This window comes from Rousettus aegyptiacus, unplaced genomic scaffold (genome assembly GCF_014176215.1).
Source record: "Rousettus aegyptiacus isolate mRouAeg1 unplaced genomic scaffold, mRouAeg1.p scaffold_m13_p_1, whole genome shotgun sequence".
In the NCBI taxonomy this organism is placed as follows: Eukaryota; Metazoa; Chordata; class Mammalia; order Chiroptera; family Pteropodidae; genus Rousettus; species Rousettus aegyptiacus.
In genome coordinates, this window is record NW_023416284.1 from 168,831,406 (window position 1) to 168,849,171 (window position 17,766).

Genomic DNA, 17,766 nt, shown 5'->3' on the forward strand with positions numbered 1-17,766 from the left:
ACAGAGAGCTATGCTGATGCTATGAACCAAAATGTGAAAAGTGTTTATTTTTAACAGATGTCAGTGATTAGTGGCCTGTTTAATCCCCAACCACCTATCCAGTTGACCTTAGTCCATTTTTCCTTATAATAGTTACCACATCAAGTTTTACATTATTCCACATCCTAATAGATTACACTTTTCACTCATGCCAAATAACATTTTCTATAGGTCTTTAAAACTACTTTTCTTATGTTGAAGTTTTCCAGTTAACCTCAGATAATAACTGATAATTTGAAAAATCTAAAACCAACACAAATACAAAACATTAAGTAGGTAAATTCTTAAAGATTCTTCATTTTAAATTGAATCAGCATAAAAGATTCAACCTGGTTTTCTGAATTGTGACAAGGTGCCAAAAGCTCAAGTAGACACATGTACCATTATTCCACAAAGAACACCTGCATACAGGTTGCCTCTGTTTTGTTTTCATAGTAACAAAAACATCTGTAAACAGAACTCATATAAAAGGAAGATCAATCAAAAGATTCCGCTGGCTAATCTTTCAATGTAGTAAAACAGCATGATTTCATTATGTGATAATATACACACAGAAAATCTATTTTCACATTCCATGTTTAAGAGAAATATAGAAATGTTATTTTTCCAAAGGCCTCCGCCAGGATCTAACCAGTTAAAAATCAGTTAAATTCTAAATTTGTAATATCACTAATACACTACCATTCCCAATATTGTTCCTGAATCAATTGCACATCAATTTATAAATATGCTTATATAAATATAAGCAGCCTCTACTAAAGCCAAGCACATAAAATAGAATCACCGTAACAGAAATACAGATGCCAAAAAGCGAATTGGTTTTATACTTGACCTATGTTCAAAGCAAAAAACTCAGACAATTTTCAAAAGATTCACCATCATAATATATATTTTCTGTACATGAGATATATACTGCATGTTTCAAACCTAGTGGTCAAAAGAGGTTATGACACTTGAAGCACACTTCAATTAAGTGAATATTGGTAAATACCTTTCACTTCAAAACAAAAATGCACAGTTCTCATCCTGACTTCTTATGTTCCACAGGAATTTTGTCTTAATAATGAAAATGAAATCCACTTTATTCACATGGAAGGCATTTCTGTCTTGATAAACTATTTGGCCTATATCCTAAAAATCAAACCGAATCTACTCATTATACAATCTACTTAGTGAATATTTTGCTTTGGCACTCTTATGAAATGAAAAAAACACATGACATTTGTAAATTCTAACATATATATAATATAGATATAAAGTGCATACATCTATGTATGTATTATATATGCAAATATTTAAAATAACTTGCTTTGCTAAAGGACAAACATCACTAAATACTACTATATCACTGGAGGAAATGTTTCTAATAAAGTTAAATGGCCTTTTTCTAGGAGGACAGATCACTGCAAATTTAATTAAAATGGATCTTATTAATATTTCAAGTAATTTCTGGGCTTGATTATGCACTACGAAAGAAACAACTGTGCTGGAGAGAAAAATCAATAGCCCTTGACTAGGGCTCTGAGTATGCTAGAAAAACACAGATCTCTTACGAATTACCAAAGTCTAGCCTTTAAGGGTAGGAGAGCATACCAATATTTATTTGGAGGTAAACTGAGTTATTTTTAAAATGACAAAAAAAAAAAAGAGAGAGAAATCAGTTCACATTTTCCATTGTAATGAAAGTACCGGAAACAAGCCTTTTTATGTTCATTTTAGGCCTAACTAACTGTACGAGGATAAGGCTTTTGCAATGTCAGTTGCACACACTGCTTCCTGTACGAATTCTAAGCCATTACAGGTGTCCTAAGGCCTCCAGTGAAACCTATTAGGGGATGGGATTCCTCCGGTCCGTACTGCCCCCTACCCCGAACATATTATCGCCCATCTCCTCTAAGTATCTTAATTAAAGACCCTCTCTTCTCTGAACTCGCGAGGTTAAAGTACCCACTTTCCTCGGCATAGCATGTTAAAAGCTTTCTCATTAGAGAGGACTAGTTCCTGCAGTCCTTTTTAGTTAGATGCTTTCAAGTCAGAGAGAAGAGGAGCCACTTGAGAAAACCCTCCTTCCCCTCTTGCTTTACCCCACTGGGAGCCACGTCCCCGAAGGACAACACCAAGGGACACTTCCTGACCTTCTATCCTCTCATCCAATTTGGGCTTGGAGGGTTGGGGTCGCATTTTCTCGTGTCCTCTGCTGCACTGGATGTGTTATGTAAGAGGGACAGAACGCGGGAGGCACATGCGTATAAAGCGCACCGATCTGCGATAACAGCTGGGGTGGCAGAGCTAATCTGGAGTCTTCCCCCCACCAAATACGACAGACACCACACACACATCACCCCTCCCCGCACGCCCACCCACCCCCACGGCAGTGTTTTCCTGTCTCACCCCTTCCAGTACCAGACGCACAGAATGGAAAGGCGGGGGGGAGGGGTGAAGGGAGGTGAGCAAGGAGGAGGAGAAGCAGCAGCACATCTGCTTTGATAGCAGCCGGCTAAGCCGCCGCGGCAGAGAGCCCCTCGTTAACCCCCTTCCTGTGGCTGCACCACGTCATGGAACATTCCCGGAACGGGCCAACGTTCCACCCACTTCAGGGAACAGACATAAAGGCGCAGACCCAGCTCCCCACAGTGCACAGCCCAAACACACATGTCCCTTCCCGATCCCCAGGCAGACACACAGACGAACACGCATGCAAAACGCCCCCACCCGTCTCCACGCGCCCCGGGCCAGCCCGCGCCTCCGGGAGCCGCTCTTCGACCGGTGCACCCGCAAGGCGAGGACGCCTCCGCCTGAACCTTCCATCGAGACAGTCCCCTCCTTCCTGGCTTCCTTCCTTCTCTCCTTCCTTCCTTCCTTACTCGGCAGGAGAAAAGAGTCACTGAAATGCCAACAGCCAGCGCCTTCGCAGCGCTCGCTCGGCCGCAGGCCGGCGGCCCGGCCCTCGCGCCGCCCGCCCGCCCCCGGCCCGCGCGGCGCGGCGCGGCCGCGGCCCCCTCCCCCGCTACCTGACGACGGGCGGCCGGCGGCCGCAGCTGCCGCAGCGGTGGCCGGGCGGTGCGCGCCGGTGCACGTCGCTCATTAGTAACCAGGCACATTCCAGCCTCCAGCGCCCGCGCGGGGTCCCCTCCCCCCAGGACATTACGCAAAGCAGCCTCCCCTCATCTGCATAGATCCGCGGCCAGGGTATTCCCCGCATTTCCCAATGCCGGACCCCCTTCCTGAGGTCTCCCCCATCCCCGCCCCCTCCGACCCTCACCCTCGGAAACCGGGAAGCGGCCGGGGGCGCGCGCCGGGAGGGGCGATGAAGTCCGGCAGAGGCGATTTTGATATAAAGTGAAGAAAACAAGCTCCTATTGCTACAGGAGGCAGGAAAAACACAGCCCCGAGACCACTTACCGAGCCGAGGAACCTAGATTCCCGCCGCTCTGCTCTCCCAAAAGCTCGGTCCGCCCTCCACGCACCCCCAGGCTGCACCCAGCACCCCCAAGTCGAGACGTGTAGGAATATTGTCAACGAGCCAGGAGACCCTCCAAGTTGCTCCGGGCTCCTGGGAGCTTCAATGTCCAAGACACAACTTGGCCAAGACTTGTGCCACAGTCAACGAAGATGTTTTGATGGAGACCCTCCTCGGGTAGGGAGAGACAGCGCTCGGCGGCACCCAGCTCGCCTCCTCTCCACCCTCTCACCTCCAGCCCGCCTCCCGCCAGCCGCCCGCCTCCGGGCCGCAAGCCCCTCGGGCGGCTGTCAGCTCCCTGCCGCCTCCGGGTGACAGGGGTGGGAGGAGAGCGCGAAGCGGCGGCCCGAGCCCGAGAGGGCGAGGGGGATCCTCGCACCAGCGGCGGCCGCTCACCTGGAAAGTCACCGCTGAGAAGAAAGAGGAGGAGTAGCAGGAGGACGGAGAGAAGGAGGAAGAGGAGGAAGAAGGGGGGCAGGGAACCCCCCTGGTGCCCTTGTTCTTGCTGCCGCGGCGGCCGCTCCTCGCCAAGGCTGAGCGTGTCTGGTGGGGGGTGTCTGGTAGCATTTCCTTAAGGACAGAGGGAGGGCGGGCGCGGAGGGAGGGAAGAGATCCCGACCGCCAGCCCAGGCTCCTCTTTCCTTTATTTATTTTTCTGACACTGTACGGAGATGGGCCCGGGGCTCGGACCGCCGGGGTCAAGGGGGAGCCGCGAGGCCCGGGCCGCAGCACTGTGCGTGCGGGAGCCGCAGCGGCCGCCTCCCCTCCCGGTCTGTGGACGCACCGGGTTATTCCTGGCAGCGCCTCCCCGAACAGAAGTTACTAGGAGGAGTGCGCGGCGAGGGCGGGCGAGCGAAGAGGCGGAGGGAGGGAACGAGGGAGGGAGGAAGAGGGAGAGACTCAGCCAGCGACGTCATCGGATCCCCCAGCGCGTCCCAGGGAGGGAAGCTGAACCAGAAAAACCAGTCTGGAGCCTGTGAACGAGAAAGGGATGTGCGGCGCGAGGGGCAACGGGGGAGGGAGGCGGCAGGGAGGACGGAGCCGGGCCCCGCTGCGGCCGCTCGGGGCGGGAAGATCGGGGCCGCGCTCCCGCTTGCTGGGATCGGGGAACTCCCCGGAGAGCCGGTCTCTACTTGTCATGCCAAAAAAAAAAAAAAGAAGAAGAAGAAGAAGAAGAAGAAGAAAAAAGGAAAGGGAAAAAAAAGAAACGAACAAACAAAAAGAACTTGGGCGTCTCTAGGAACCTGAGAATTTCCTTTAGGAATATGGAAATCTCCTCCCCCATCCCCCATCTTCCTCATTTCCAATATAATCATTCCCTGTCTTGATGACAAATCGAATTATATAATTAGTACTGTCATTATCATTTAGTCCATGTACCTCTGATTCCTTTCCTCTCCCTCGCCCCCGCCTCTACTCACGGTTATGTTATCGGTCAAGATAAACAAAATCAGACTGTAGCTCCTGGCTGCGTGTCTGGAGCTTTGCAAAGTGTTTGACTAGCACTTTCCGTGCCCCTGCAGAAGCACGAACTTTTCACGCGCTCTAAATGCCCCAATTGCCTTCCCCGGGGACACTCACCGGGGCGCCCTGGGCGCACCCAGCTCGGGGACCGTGGCTCGCCCTCGCCGGGGTATTCAAAGTGGTCTGGGCAGCGGCTCGAGAAGCAGCTGCGGGGTTCCTGGTGGGCTGTTCCAGGACCCCGGGCGAGCCGCCGTCTCCAGCCTGCGCGCTCCTCTCTCTGCAGGGACGCGAGTGAAATCACACCCAGCGCGGGGAGAACAGAGCCGTGGGGCAGGGGAATCCCAGGCGAGTGGGGGCCGGAGCTCTGGGCTTCCTCTCTGGCCCGGCGACACCCGGGGGACACCGGGGCTCCCTCGAGCCGTCACCATGCATGTGTGGACTCTTGTGAACCCTCGGGGGAGGTTCCCAGGAGGCCGCGGCGGCCCGGGAGAGGCGAGAGAGGCAGCCAGGCAGGGCTGGCGCCCAGAATGCCTCCTCTGGGTGGTCTTCCCGCCGGGCGGGGACCGCGCGCCACCCTTAACGGGGGTCAGAGCCGCCCAGCCGAGGCGAGCGGAACAGAGCGCCCCGGGCGCCGGGGACCCAAGCGGCCCTCCCCACCCCCGGCCGCGCCGCCGCCCTGCCCGGGGCGGAGTAAACAAGAGACGCAAGATTTGACCTGGAGCGACCCGGATTTCTGGCCGGGGTTCCCCCTGAGCAGGTGACTCCATGGGAGGGGTGGAAATGAGTCTCTGGAATTCTGGGCCAAAGACTTTAACTGTGGTTCTGATTTTAAGGCAGGTATTTCACCAACTGCGGAATGTTTCGCATCTCAAGTTTCAGATTTCGCGGAAAGGATCCAAAATGTCAAGCCATATCAAATATTCCCTTTCTTATTCATTAAAAACGAATACCTTAAAAGGGAAGGCAGCCCTTTTAATGACTGCGAATAGCACTGCTAGTTTCGGTTTTGTTTTGTTTTGTTTTTCATTTTGACCCTATAATCGGTATGTTAGAGGTCCTATTCAAAGGTGGCATTGCCTTGAAGGATGACTCTACAACATAAAGTGGTGATCCATATTTTAAAAGATTTTTTTTTTTTCAAAGAAGAAAAATCTGGACGATTTGTAATAAGTTTCACTGAGACCTTTTAGGTTGATCTCATTTAAATTCAGGGCCTACTTCCATTTAATCGGCTTCTCCTTTCATTGGATACGTTAATATTCAGCTCTTCTTGACTTTACTTGAAGCGCTTAATAAAACTCCCCCAGTCATCATCTTCTCTTAAATGTATTCATTCCATCGCATTTTTAAACATCCACTTAAAGCGCAAAACGTGATTTTCAAAGTTTATTTTCACTTCCAACCCCACCTGCTACATACTGAGTCCATTTTATTTAATTGCTTAATAGAGAAGATTAAGCAGTTTCTTTAAGAATCCAATTTTCCCTTCAGCACACACAACAGCAGCTGCCCAAGCTCCCAGAACGGAGCAAAGAAAGTAGCAGACAACGTTTTTACTCCACTAGAATGTATGTTAGTTGAAATCTTAAATGCCTCTTTAAAAGACTGGATGAAATAGTATAATGCGAATATTAGGATACTCAAGTATCCTAATAGACTACAAATTTTTTAAATGCAAATATACATCACCAAAGAAGACCCCTAAAGTCAATCCTTAATTTGAATCTGAATCTTTGTGGGCCCAGGAATCTGCATTTTTAACAGACGAGGCAGTTGATTCTTAGGCATTCTAACTAAAGCTCAAGACATACTGTCACAGAGTATGGAGGCTGATATACCCCGGCAGGTACCAGGAGACGTGGTACTTAAAGCTTCTAGAACCAGGCACAGTTGTGTTGCCAGTAGGACTCCTTCAGTTACAAGTTTAAATCTTCAGGTCAAACCTGGTGAAGACTAAAAGGGACTTCATTGACTCAAACAACTAGAAGTCAAGTACTAAAGTTTAACTCAGGGAGATCCTGGAGCTCAAACGATGTTATCCTGGTTCAGTCTTTCTCCCTTTGTCAGCTCTTCTTATCTCTCTGCTTCACTTTGTTCTTCAGGCAACCATTCTACAGGGTTGTGGCAACGGTCCTAGATTATTGTTTTACCAGTTTAGCAACCATAATGGGAAAAGACCCTCTTCTCTGATAGCTCAGGCAGCCTTAGTCATGTCCTTGCACCCGAAACAATTCCTGGGCTTGGGTGGTAGGAGATCTGATTGATCGGACCCACAACCTGCAGTAGAAAAGAGCAGTTTCTGAAGAGAAGCTGTACAGGAGGAGGAGGAAGAAGGAGTCCGCTATGTCCCTTACGTTTTTGGCCTTCATGTTTCAATTTCGAAACTAGGAAGTTGATCAAGATGATGTGCCTGATTCCTTATGGCTGTAAATTCTTTATAAATCTCTGTAAGAAATCCCTTTGCAAAACTGTGCTTAATGAACTAACTGGCATGCCATTCCCACAGATGAATTTACAGTACTATAAATAAAATATTAAAGGGGTTACCTGCCATGGGTTTCTTCTTAAGTGGAATACAGTCTTCAGTCTTAGTAAAGACAGATGATTGAGAACTGCCCTTCTGATGGAGCTCCCGCTTCCTGCTCATCTGCTTTAACTGGTATACAGAGAAGTTAAGAAGTGTCATGATTTTTTGTGGTGCAAAGACTACTTAGGCCTCTAAAAATTAGTCAAAAAAAAAAAAAAGAATTTTGAGGGAAAAGCTGTCTGTTTGTTAACTGGTAATAGGATACAAGCCAAAAACTCTAATGTAGATAGGCTATTTATCTTATTATAACCACCTTTGGCTGGGAGTGGAGAGAGTGGGTGGTTATTAAGGACCAATCAGCCAGAGCCATACTTACTGAGACAACGTTGCCATCTGTTAGGATTGAAGGATGAAGCGTGCTCATCCTCCTAGCTTTCACAGGGTGGGCAGAGCTCTTGGACATCCAACCAACCACATGTCAAACCTTACTCCCGAGCTTCTCTAGATATATTCCAAACACTACCTGCAGCTATATCTCTTAAAATGCTTGTTTAAAAGTCTGGGCTTCCCCTTAAACAGGTCAAATCAGAATCCTCAGAATTAGGGCCTGGGAAACTCTATAGTGAATAAGATCTCCCTGTGACTCCTATGTTAATTAAAGCTTGAGAATCATTGCCTTACACTTTGCCCCTAAGACTGAACTGGGGCGGGCTGGCTGGCTGGCTGCCTGAGAATCTCTACTCCTCTCTTTATCACATTCCTCAGATTCCACCTGATCCCTTATGGCAAGTTAGCCCTTTTTATTATTCAAAGATATTCTTGTGACTCTCATTTTAACCAGATTTCATTTGTGCTTACGTTAGGAAAGAAAAAGCCCCAGCAAATGAAACAGCCCCGGGGATGGGCAGAGTGGAGAGGGGATGAAGGCAGGCTAGAGCACAGATTTAGGAACGCACAGGGCAGAGAAGGGTGAGGGAGAGGTAAGTCAGTGGGGATGAACAGGATGCAAACAAACTTTGATGGTTTTCTTGGTTAGCTTAGGACCCCATGTTCACAGTTTGGGGGAAGATACTGAACATTTCAGCAGTCCAGGCTGATAGTGAAACTAGCTTCTTACATTCTAGAGAGCCCTCAAGGCCTGCCCACTTTACGTCTATCCTAAGGAAGATGAGTTCAATGGTCTCTCATGGAAAACCTTCTTAAAGAGTAAAGAACACAAATCAGACTAGGAAATAGTCATAGTAGGAATAAGAGTCTGTTCAGGATTACTGAAGCTGGAACTGCCCCCCTTAGATATAAGGGAACATCAACTTACCACACATCATTAACAATTTAAGAGCATCTCATTAGCCCTCCCTTATCCTGTTCTTTTCCATCACGCTCCCCTCACTCCAAAATAGTAGAACTTCCTCCACTTAACAGTCACTGCTCTGGGTTAAGGCTTTGATCTGTAGAAATCTTCCATTACAAGCCAAATGTGAATGGCAAGCTCTTATTACCTTAAACTCTTAATACATCATTAACATCTTATGAGAGATTAATTTATTAGATTGCCTTTCAAAGTGACAGCTAGCTTAGGACTCAAACTGATTTATTTTGACAAAGCATAGGATGGAGATGGCATGGAGAGGTTTGGAGAGGGTAAGACAGATAGGTCCATAGCTTGGGCAGGATTGTTATGGGGTACACTAGAGGTCTAGGTATAGGACACAGACTGAGGGGAAAAGGATGTGGAAATATGGAAGTGGGAGAGAGAGAAAAAGCAGAAGCAAGGTTTTTGGTACCCAATAAGGCTGCCTCTGTTTAGGTCCCATGGAGAGAATATCATGATAGAAGCTTCTTAGGCAGGAGTAAGGTAGGTAGCTCAGAGTACAGGTCCCAGCTCTGACCTTGGACTAGCAGGAGGTTTGCCTCCTCTCCCTGGGCCTCCACTTCCTTATCCAAAATACAATGGGGTTTCTTTACAGCCATTGATTCTGAAATGTGAACTCTTAACAATCCAGCAGGGACAGAAAAAAAGAGGGATAAGAAGAGATCATAAAGAAGAAAAATAGAAAGAGAATTTATTAAAGACCTTCACTTTCAAGCTCTTATAGTGGTTTCTTAGGGCAAAACATCAATTTCCCATTTTAAAGACATTGACGTATATGTGAGGGTAGATAAATAATGGGGAAGGATGAAGGGATAGAGATTTTGGGTAAAACAATGCCAAATAAATTCGATATGCTATATGCTCAGAAATGAGAATTGTTTTTCATTATCAACCTTAAAACATCTTGGACAAAATGCATTTTTACTTAATTTAGCCAATGAAGTCTTTTATTGCTATCTAAGTCCTTAAATTTTTAGGATTTCTGAGAAGAGTGACTTAACCCACTCCCAATCTATCTGTCAGTCAGACCTCTGGTAGATTTGACCCTGTTTTGAACCTTGAGTAAAGAGAAGGAAAAAACAAAACAAAACAGTCAAATAGTTGTCACAAAGCTTATGCCGTGCATAAGGCTCATAGCTAGATATTTTATGTAAAATAAGGTAGCAAGTAAAAAACATTACATAAAGAGAAGATATGCTGGTAGAGGATATTATTTTAGACCCAAAAGAGAGCGCTCTCAGCAGGGAAAAAGATACTGGAATTGCACAGATGTGCAGAGGGCAGGTTTACCCACTATTACTGGGATCATGACATGCTAACCGCTAGGATGGTCCCACGCAACCATCGATGTACACGATGAACCCAAACAGCAGATGTGTGTCACAGCAAGACATTTGTATAAGAGAGGGAAGAAATCCATATTCTTTTAGAAAGATTTGCAAAAGCGAAAATTTAAATCATTTTTTAAATATTTTGTACTCAAGAGAGCTAAGATTTAATTATTCAAAAAGATTTTCATTACAAAAAAAGCACTTATTCAGTATGTCATTTCCTACTGACATTCTTGCATATATAAACATATTAAAAACTTCTGTTCTAGCAAACTGATATACTCCATGTCCCCTCATGCCCTTGTTTTATCTATCATTGTTTTTACATCATTTCTCTCAACTGTGGAATCCTTAACTAACAGACTATGCCAACTATGTATTATGGCGAATAAACAGTCTGAGTTTTAAAGTAGGTATTTTACTCCTGCCTTCTTATCTTTTCCTGGGCACTGTATAAAAGTCATGGCACGGCCACGGAAAAGTACGAGACTCTCTTAACTCAAAAAAGTCTTACATAATGAAATCAGTAAGGTCATAGTTAAAATAGATCCACCTTAAAAGAAGAGCTAGTATTTTTTATTTATTTATTTATTTATTTATGTGCACAAAAAATATCATAAGTATACAACTAGATTAATTTTTGAAAATCTATGCATGCTTGTGTAACCATTACTTTTATCAAGATGGAGAATATTTTTAATGGTCTTCTGTGCCCCTTCCCAGTTAATGTGCCCCTGAGGCAGTCAGGATTCTAACTTCTTCCTCCGCAGATTAGTTACTGAATAAAGGCCTCTCTCTCTCTCTCTCTCTCTCTCTCTCTCTCCCCATCCCCAAAATAATGTACCGAGTACCCTAAATACTGTATTGCCAGGCACTGTTCTGTAGCTAAAGACACAGAGGTAAATAAAGCAGATGAGGCCTCTGGATACTAAGAGACTCTGTTGAGGAACTAATAGCAATCAAATTAATAAATAAAACCATTTCAAATCATAAAAGGTAACATGAAGAAGAAAATGATAATTGATAGATGGTAAATAGCTAGGGTGGAGTAATAGTGAATGGGGGTGAGGGGTATCTGCGGAGTTGACATTTGGACTGGGAACTGGCTCATGAAGAGCAGGGAAAGAGTGCCCCAGGAAGAGAGAACTTCAAGGGTACAATCTTTAAGACAAGAAGAAGTTCGGGGTCATAAGGAACTGAAAAATCATTGTGGCTAGACAGGGGATGGGGACTTCAGGGGGAAAGTCATAAGCAATGTTGTAGGAAATGCAACTAGGAGCCAGAGGACAATTCCTTTATGGGGAAGATGATTTACAAAAAGCTATAGACATTGGAGATAAAAATATATATATTTTTATATCTATTCATTATCTTTAGAAACTTCTCAGAAAGAACTTTCGGTAAATCAGTAGTGGCTGCTAGATATGACGTGCAACTGGGTGTCAGGTTGGCAAAGAAAAAATTCCAAAGCAGAGGGCTTTCTGAAAGCATAATTATACATATTGAACATAACAAAAGGAAAATAGTTTTTAAGGTAGCAAATCCTAAAGAGAATTTGGATAATGTGGGTGCTATTCTTCATATTTTTCTATGGCTAATTAGAGAGAACTGGGAAACACACAATGCTGCCCACAGCCTTGCCAACCCATTATGGGCACTTCTAATTTCAGATAAATGAAGCCCTTGGTTACCACCCCCAGCTTGTCTTGGAACATGCATTGTATTATCAGAGTAGATGAGTAAAAATAATAGCCTTCTAAGTATCTATAAAGGGTACCTTTCTCTTATTAGCAGATACTTACCAAGTTCAAATAACATCTCCATGTTAATGAAGCAACTCCCAAATTTACTTTCCTCTTGAAAATCTAACATTTCCACTTTTCCCTTTTACATACAAAAAAAAAAAATGTGTTATGTTTGCAGTCTAGAGTGCATGTATCTAGAAAAAAATTAGTGGTTATATAAAATCTCAGATATATATTTTTCTTTAGTAAATAACATGCATATTTGTCATTTTAAAAAGCATTCAGAATAATATTAATTGATCCAAATAGTCATAAATTTAAATATATGCTAAAAACAAATAGTAAATCAGCACCTTTCAACTTGCCCTTTATTAAATAAAATCACATTATTTAAAAAAACAGTGAAATGAACATGATGGGAATATTAAATTGCATGGTCAGGGTAAAATTTGAGGAAGAATAAAAATCAAGACAACTTCATTTGGGTTTAAGTTCTCGATAAGAGATTTATATCACTGGGTTTATTGCATTTATATAAATATAATGGCAGTGTTCGAAAAATGCACCCCTAAAATCTAAATAAAAGCAGAAATGAAAATTTACATAATTTTAAATATCAGGCTATTTGAAAGCATGAAGATCCATGGTTAAGTTTTTCCATGATTGCCAAGATTTAACTTTATATGGCACTAATGGAAAGACTCTTACTGGTTTAGAACTTAGTAAAGGGGCTGCCACTAATTTTGCCTTATTTCTTAGTCATTCCAGAATTTTATAAACTGCTTCCTTCCTCTTGAGACCTAACAAGGTCTGAGATTAAAATGCAACTGGCTATAGCCCAAGTGGGAGAGGTCACATGATACAGGAAAAAGCACACAGAGAGGAGAAGTACTTGTTTTGTAAAGACCTCTAGTGATAAGCTGATATTCAAATTCCAACACCTTCATTTAGCTTAGGGTGATTTGCTCAAGTATCTTACATCTGTAAGAATCTATTTTCCTGCAAAATTGGGGCAATGGCATTTACTTCATGATGTTATTAGAAGGGTTAACTGACATACAGTCAGCATTTAATATATGCTGGTTATTTATGTAAGTATCTGTGGCTCAGCCACTAACTTTGTATGTGACTCTGAGCAAGGCTTTAATCTCTGGGCTTAAGTAGTATTTTCATTTATAAACTGAGAATTCAACAAAGTGAAACCTAAGTTTCCTTCCGACTCTAATATTTTACAATTCTTACTACCTACGTGACCTTGGTTTCCTCATCATTATGATGGGCATAGTGAGCGCACCTATTCATAGTAATTAATTTTGAGAGGATAAAATGAATTAAGACAGGTAGGAATGCTTAACACAGTACCAGACACACACACACAAAATGCTTAATACATGTTAGCTGTGATGATGATGACACCGGTGATAAAGACGATGGTGATTCTGTTGGTAAACGATGTAGTAGCTCTAGAACATCCAGATTGATTACATTATCTCTTCTTTCCAAAGTCAAGTTTTTATCCTTCAATGGTTCTTCAAGATTAAACTCATTCACTTCTCTAAGTAGGAAATAAAGATTTCCTAGCGTGGATACTTTGGTCCGCCAACACATTTGTTTTTTGGTTTTGTTCTATTTGGTATCAATACATTAAGAAATTACTTGACTCATTGACAACCACACTATCTTTTTGTGAGCTTGGTTTGGATATGAGCAGTTTTCGTAAGCAGTTTCATTCTAAAAAAAAGTAAAGCACCCAAATCCCGTATGTGTCGTCAAAGCTCACTTAATTTACCTGGAGAGTTTCCTGCTTCAAATTATTTTAAATAATACATAATTTTATTAAGTAACTCAAACATGCTAACATTGAATTGGCACATGAAGAAAAGTTTTGATTTACCCAGAACTGTGATATGCATAGGTCATTTCTAACTCTCACTAAACTTTTTGTGAAATGCTACACACAATTAAGTCAGCCAGTCAAGCCAAATGAACCGGTGAGTGTGTTAAAAATAGCAACCAAAATTATACTTCAGATGTTAACTGGTTTGTCCTGATTTAATAATGAATTACATCATTTGACAAATGAGATAAGACCTTCACCTTTAGCTTTCTGATCCAAACTTCTAATAGTTGAAATGTATTATTACCATCTGGTGTCTGGCCTCTGAAATGCTTGGATGATATCTGCCTCATTTCAAGTAGTCAGGGCTGGGCTGCCAAAAAAGCAGTCTCCTAAGTGTCTGGACCGGCAGGCCCAGCAAGAAGGCTAAGGACCCGGTGAGCCGTGAAGATAACAGCTTAAGCTCTGGAGACGTTTCCTCCAGTTCGGGCAGACTCATTTTCTTAGTTTGTGCTATAAGGAAATTGTTACCTAATCGAAGGTGTTTTTATTTTGCATCTCAATCCTGGAGGATGCAATTCCTGTACTTTTTAATAACATTTAGATTTTTCTTAAGCTCTTTGGCATGCTTTACAAAATGGCAATAATTTTAGCACCTTTCATTCTCAGGTAAAATAATTTGAGAATAAAGCTGAGAGTGCTATATAACCTGGAGTTGTTTTTTTTGTTTGTTTGTTTTTTATTTATTTTATTTTTTATTATAGTGACATTGATTACCAAAATCCAGTAAGTTTCAGGTGTACAGTTTAGCTGTAAAGCATGTGTGTGTGTGTGTGTGTGTGTGTGTGTGTGTGTGTGTGTGTTCACCGCCCATAGTTAGATTTCTTTCTGTCACCACATATTTGACCCCTTCTACCCCATCTACCTCTCCCATTTCCTCTTCTCCTCTACCCTCTGGTAACCACTAGTCTATTGTCCATGTCCATGAGTCTCTGTTTGTTTGTTGCTTTTAGGTATATCCCACATATAAGAGATATCATGTGGTTTTCAATTTTTTCTGTCTGGCTTATTTCACTTAGCATGTTTATTTCAAAGTCCATCCATATTGTCATAAATGGCAATATTTCACTTCTTCTTATGGCTGAGTAATAGTCCATTGTATATATGTACTGCAGCTTCTTTAGCCAATCATCTATCATGGGACGCTTTGATTGCTTCCATGTCCTGGCCACTGCAAATAATGCTGCTATGAACATTGGTGTGCAAATATCTTTTCAGTTATGGATTTTCAAGTCTTTGGGGTATACACCCAGTAAAGGGATTGGTGAATCATGTTAGCCTGGAGTTTTATCTCGTAGAAGCCACATCAATATGACAGTTCTTTATTTTTCTTCATGTTATTCTAGGTTTTGGACAAAGTCAAGATGAGTCTTATTGCTTTTGAGAAATTTTCAGTATAGTAGGAAGAACAGAATTAACACAGAGAGAACCATACCCAATAACACATAAAGGTGAAAATAAGTGCTAAACACAAAGATGCAGATTATATGTGTGATCATTTTTTTTTTTTTTTGGTGCATCTAAAAAAATTTATAGGGTGAAATTTGAAAAATAATTATAAATAAAATGCAAGTAACAAGATAGAGAGTGACTATGGAGTAGAAAAGTATCTGTGTCTTGGTAGATTTGCATAGTTTAGAAATGCCAAGCCTGGCCAAAACAAGTTTCTAATAATAATGACTGCATCGCTACTTGATGTAGCCAAAAGGTAGCTAATAGTAAATTTATATTTGTCAATGGGGAAGCTGAGAGGGAAAGAAGTTAAATAATCTACCAATAATCACCCAGCCAGCAAATGAAAGAGCAGAGATTCAGATTCAGGTGTAAGGGCTCTAAAGCTAAACCCCAGACTCCTCACAACTGCATTAAGTAACCATTCTCTTCTTTGGTTGACTCCACTAAGCTGACCATATACTTTGGAGTGAAAGGAGAAGCTATAATATGTATGCCTGGGCAATTGGTATGAACCAAGGCAGTCCAGGGCCAACTAGGACGTATGGTCACCCTCCCTCTACATTTTTTCATTCCCAGCCATCTACCAGAAGCCCAGTGCTTCCAAACAGTTGCTGATTTCTTGGAGTGAATTAATTAAAGTCTTATAATTTTAGGAAGCTCTCCCATTTTAAAAGAGCCCACAAAGAAACAGGTTCAATGAATAAATCATTAACCGTAGAATTTTGAATAGTGAGGTACCTGATCATGAGAACTGTTTCAAAACAACATATTTTCCTGGCACCTTTTATGTGAGACTTGGCCACATGAGTGTTTAAACATTATTCATCAGCTACATAGGCATATTGAGAGATTCATAAGCAAATGCTATAAATTAACGAAAGGTGCCCTGGCCAAAATGCTCATCACTACTCAGACTACGATTAGAGTTTGAAACCCAGTTCAGAAATCATCGACTTCAGGAAAAATAGGGATATTGGAGAGCATTCAGAAGAGACTAAAGACTAAAACCAAATTGTGAATATTTTGAAGTGTTTAAAGCTACGAAAATATAATGTGTTTTAACAAAATGATGTATGTCCTCAACTCACCCAAGCTTACAAATGTCTGCCAGATGCAGATAGGGACAGAATATCAAGTGCCTGTGAACCATTTGTATAAAATTTAAGCTAAAACACATTTCCATCCCAAAGATTTGTGACAGCTAAAGTAATATTTTACCTGTCCCACTTTTATTTTAGATTTCTGGTAATTTAAAATTCCATTTTTATTTGTAAAATTTTTAAAAATTTTCTACAAGCAAAATTAATGGAAAAAAAAAAGCAAAGGAGTGAGGGAATAAAATAAATACTAAAAGAGGAAATGGGAACAAGCAAAACACCAGCACATAGAAACATGTAAAAATACTCTAGCCAGGCTCAGAGGACCAGCATCCCTGGCAGCAAGTGTTGTTAAACATCAGAATGGGTTGCTAAGGGAGGTTAGGGAATCTCCCTTTCCCAGAAGTCTTTAAAAATAGGATCACATCTGTTGGGACGGGATAATGGTGATACTGCCTGACTAGACAGCTTCTAAAGCAAACCTATAGTCTGGTAATGCTACCATTTCTATTTCTGATTGTGAAAAGTAACAACTTTGGTTCACCTAGAAAACTGGAACTTACAATGTCTATCATTTTAATTGTGTTATAAAACTGCTTTCATTGGTTTCTGCAATGCAAAGTTAGGGAACTAAATTATTTGAGATTTAGTTGAATTTATAGAAAAGGCTCAAACCTTACTTATTTGTAATATTTCCTCAAAATATTATGAAACCGGAAAGGTACTGAGTTAATGTCCTATAAGAAAGTTACAGATAGTCAATGCACAGATTCTTATATTCAAGTTTTATTTTAACTGAGTAGTACTTGTATCCAGGGGCATCGAAGTAACAGGAGGGCCGGATTAGGTAAACCTTATTAAAAACGAGGGTCTGCTAGATCAATATCACAAAAAGTAAAAGGATATTTGTTCCCTCGATAGAATTTAGGCTGTGATATGATGTATCTGAACTGCTCCTTCCATCACTGACATTTCGCTTCCTACTAAACTATCAGACTATTTGCCCCCAGTCCATCAAATTGGCCATATATTTATTAAGCTCCTATTTTTTTGTCAGGCACCATGCCAGGAACATAAATTAAAAAAGGCCACATCCCCTGACCTTGAGGAACACACAGTCTAAAAGAAAGCAAGTGAGTCCAGGTGTTGGTGGGGTTTTACATTAATGTAATTTTGGAGCTATATTTTAAATTCAAAATTACAAATATGAAATGAAGAATGAAAAATAACATTTACTGCAGAGAGAAAAAAAATCACAACAAATTATCAGTTTTAAATTTCTGGCAAATTCCAGAAACATCACTAAATTTAGGAAAAAGCTATATTTTTTAAATTAATTAACTGCCTTTTTCACAGCTATAATTCTATTTGTCCTACAT

General features: G+C 42.1%; 1 protein-coding gene across 5 annotated transcripts in view; it reads right to left on the bottom strand.

Moving 5' to 3' along the window:
- HIVEP2 (HIVEP zinc finger 2) overlaps positions 1-4,999 on the bottom strand; it is a 180,581-nt gene extending 175,582 nt beyond the window's left edge. For 2 of the 5 annotated variants that reach the window (XM_016119566.2, XM_016119567.2), the window contains exon 1: positions 3,442-4,999. The gene's annotated coding sequence lies outside the window, so the exon portion shown is untranslated. Of the gene's footprint in view, positions 1-2,751; positions 2,986-3,050 lie in introns of those variants that run through there. The other 3 variants (XM_016119569.2, XM_016119564.2, XM_016119570.2) reach the window with 3 other exon arrangements.
- Between the last annotated feature and the right edge of the window lie 12,767 nt (positions 5,000-17,766).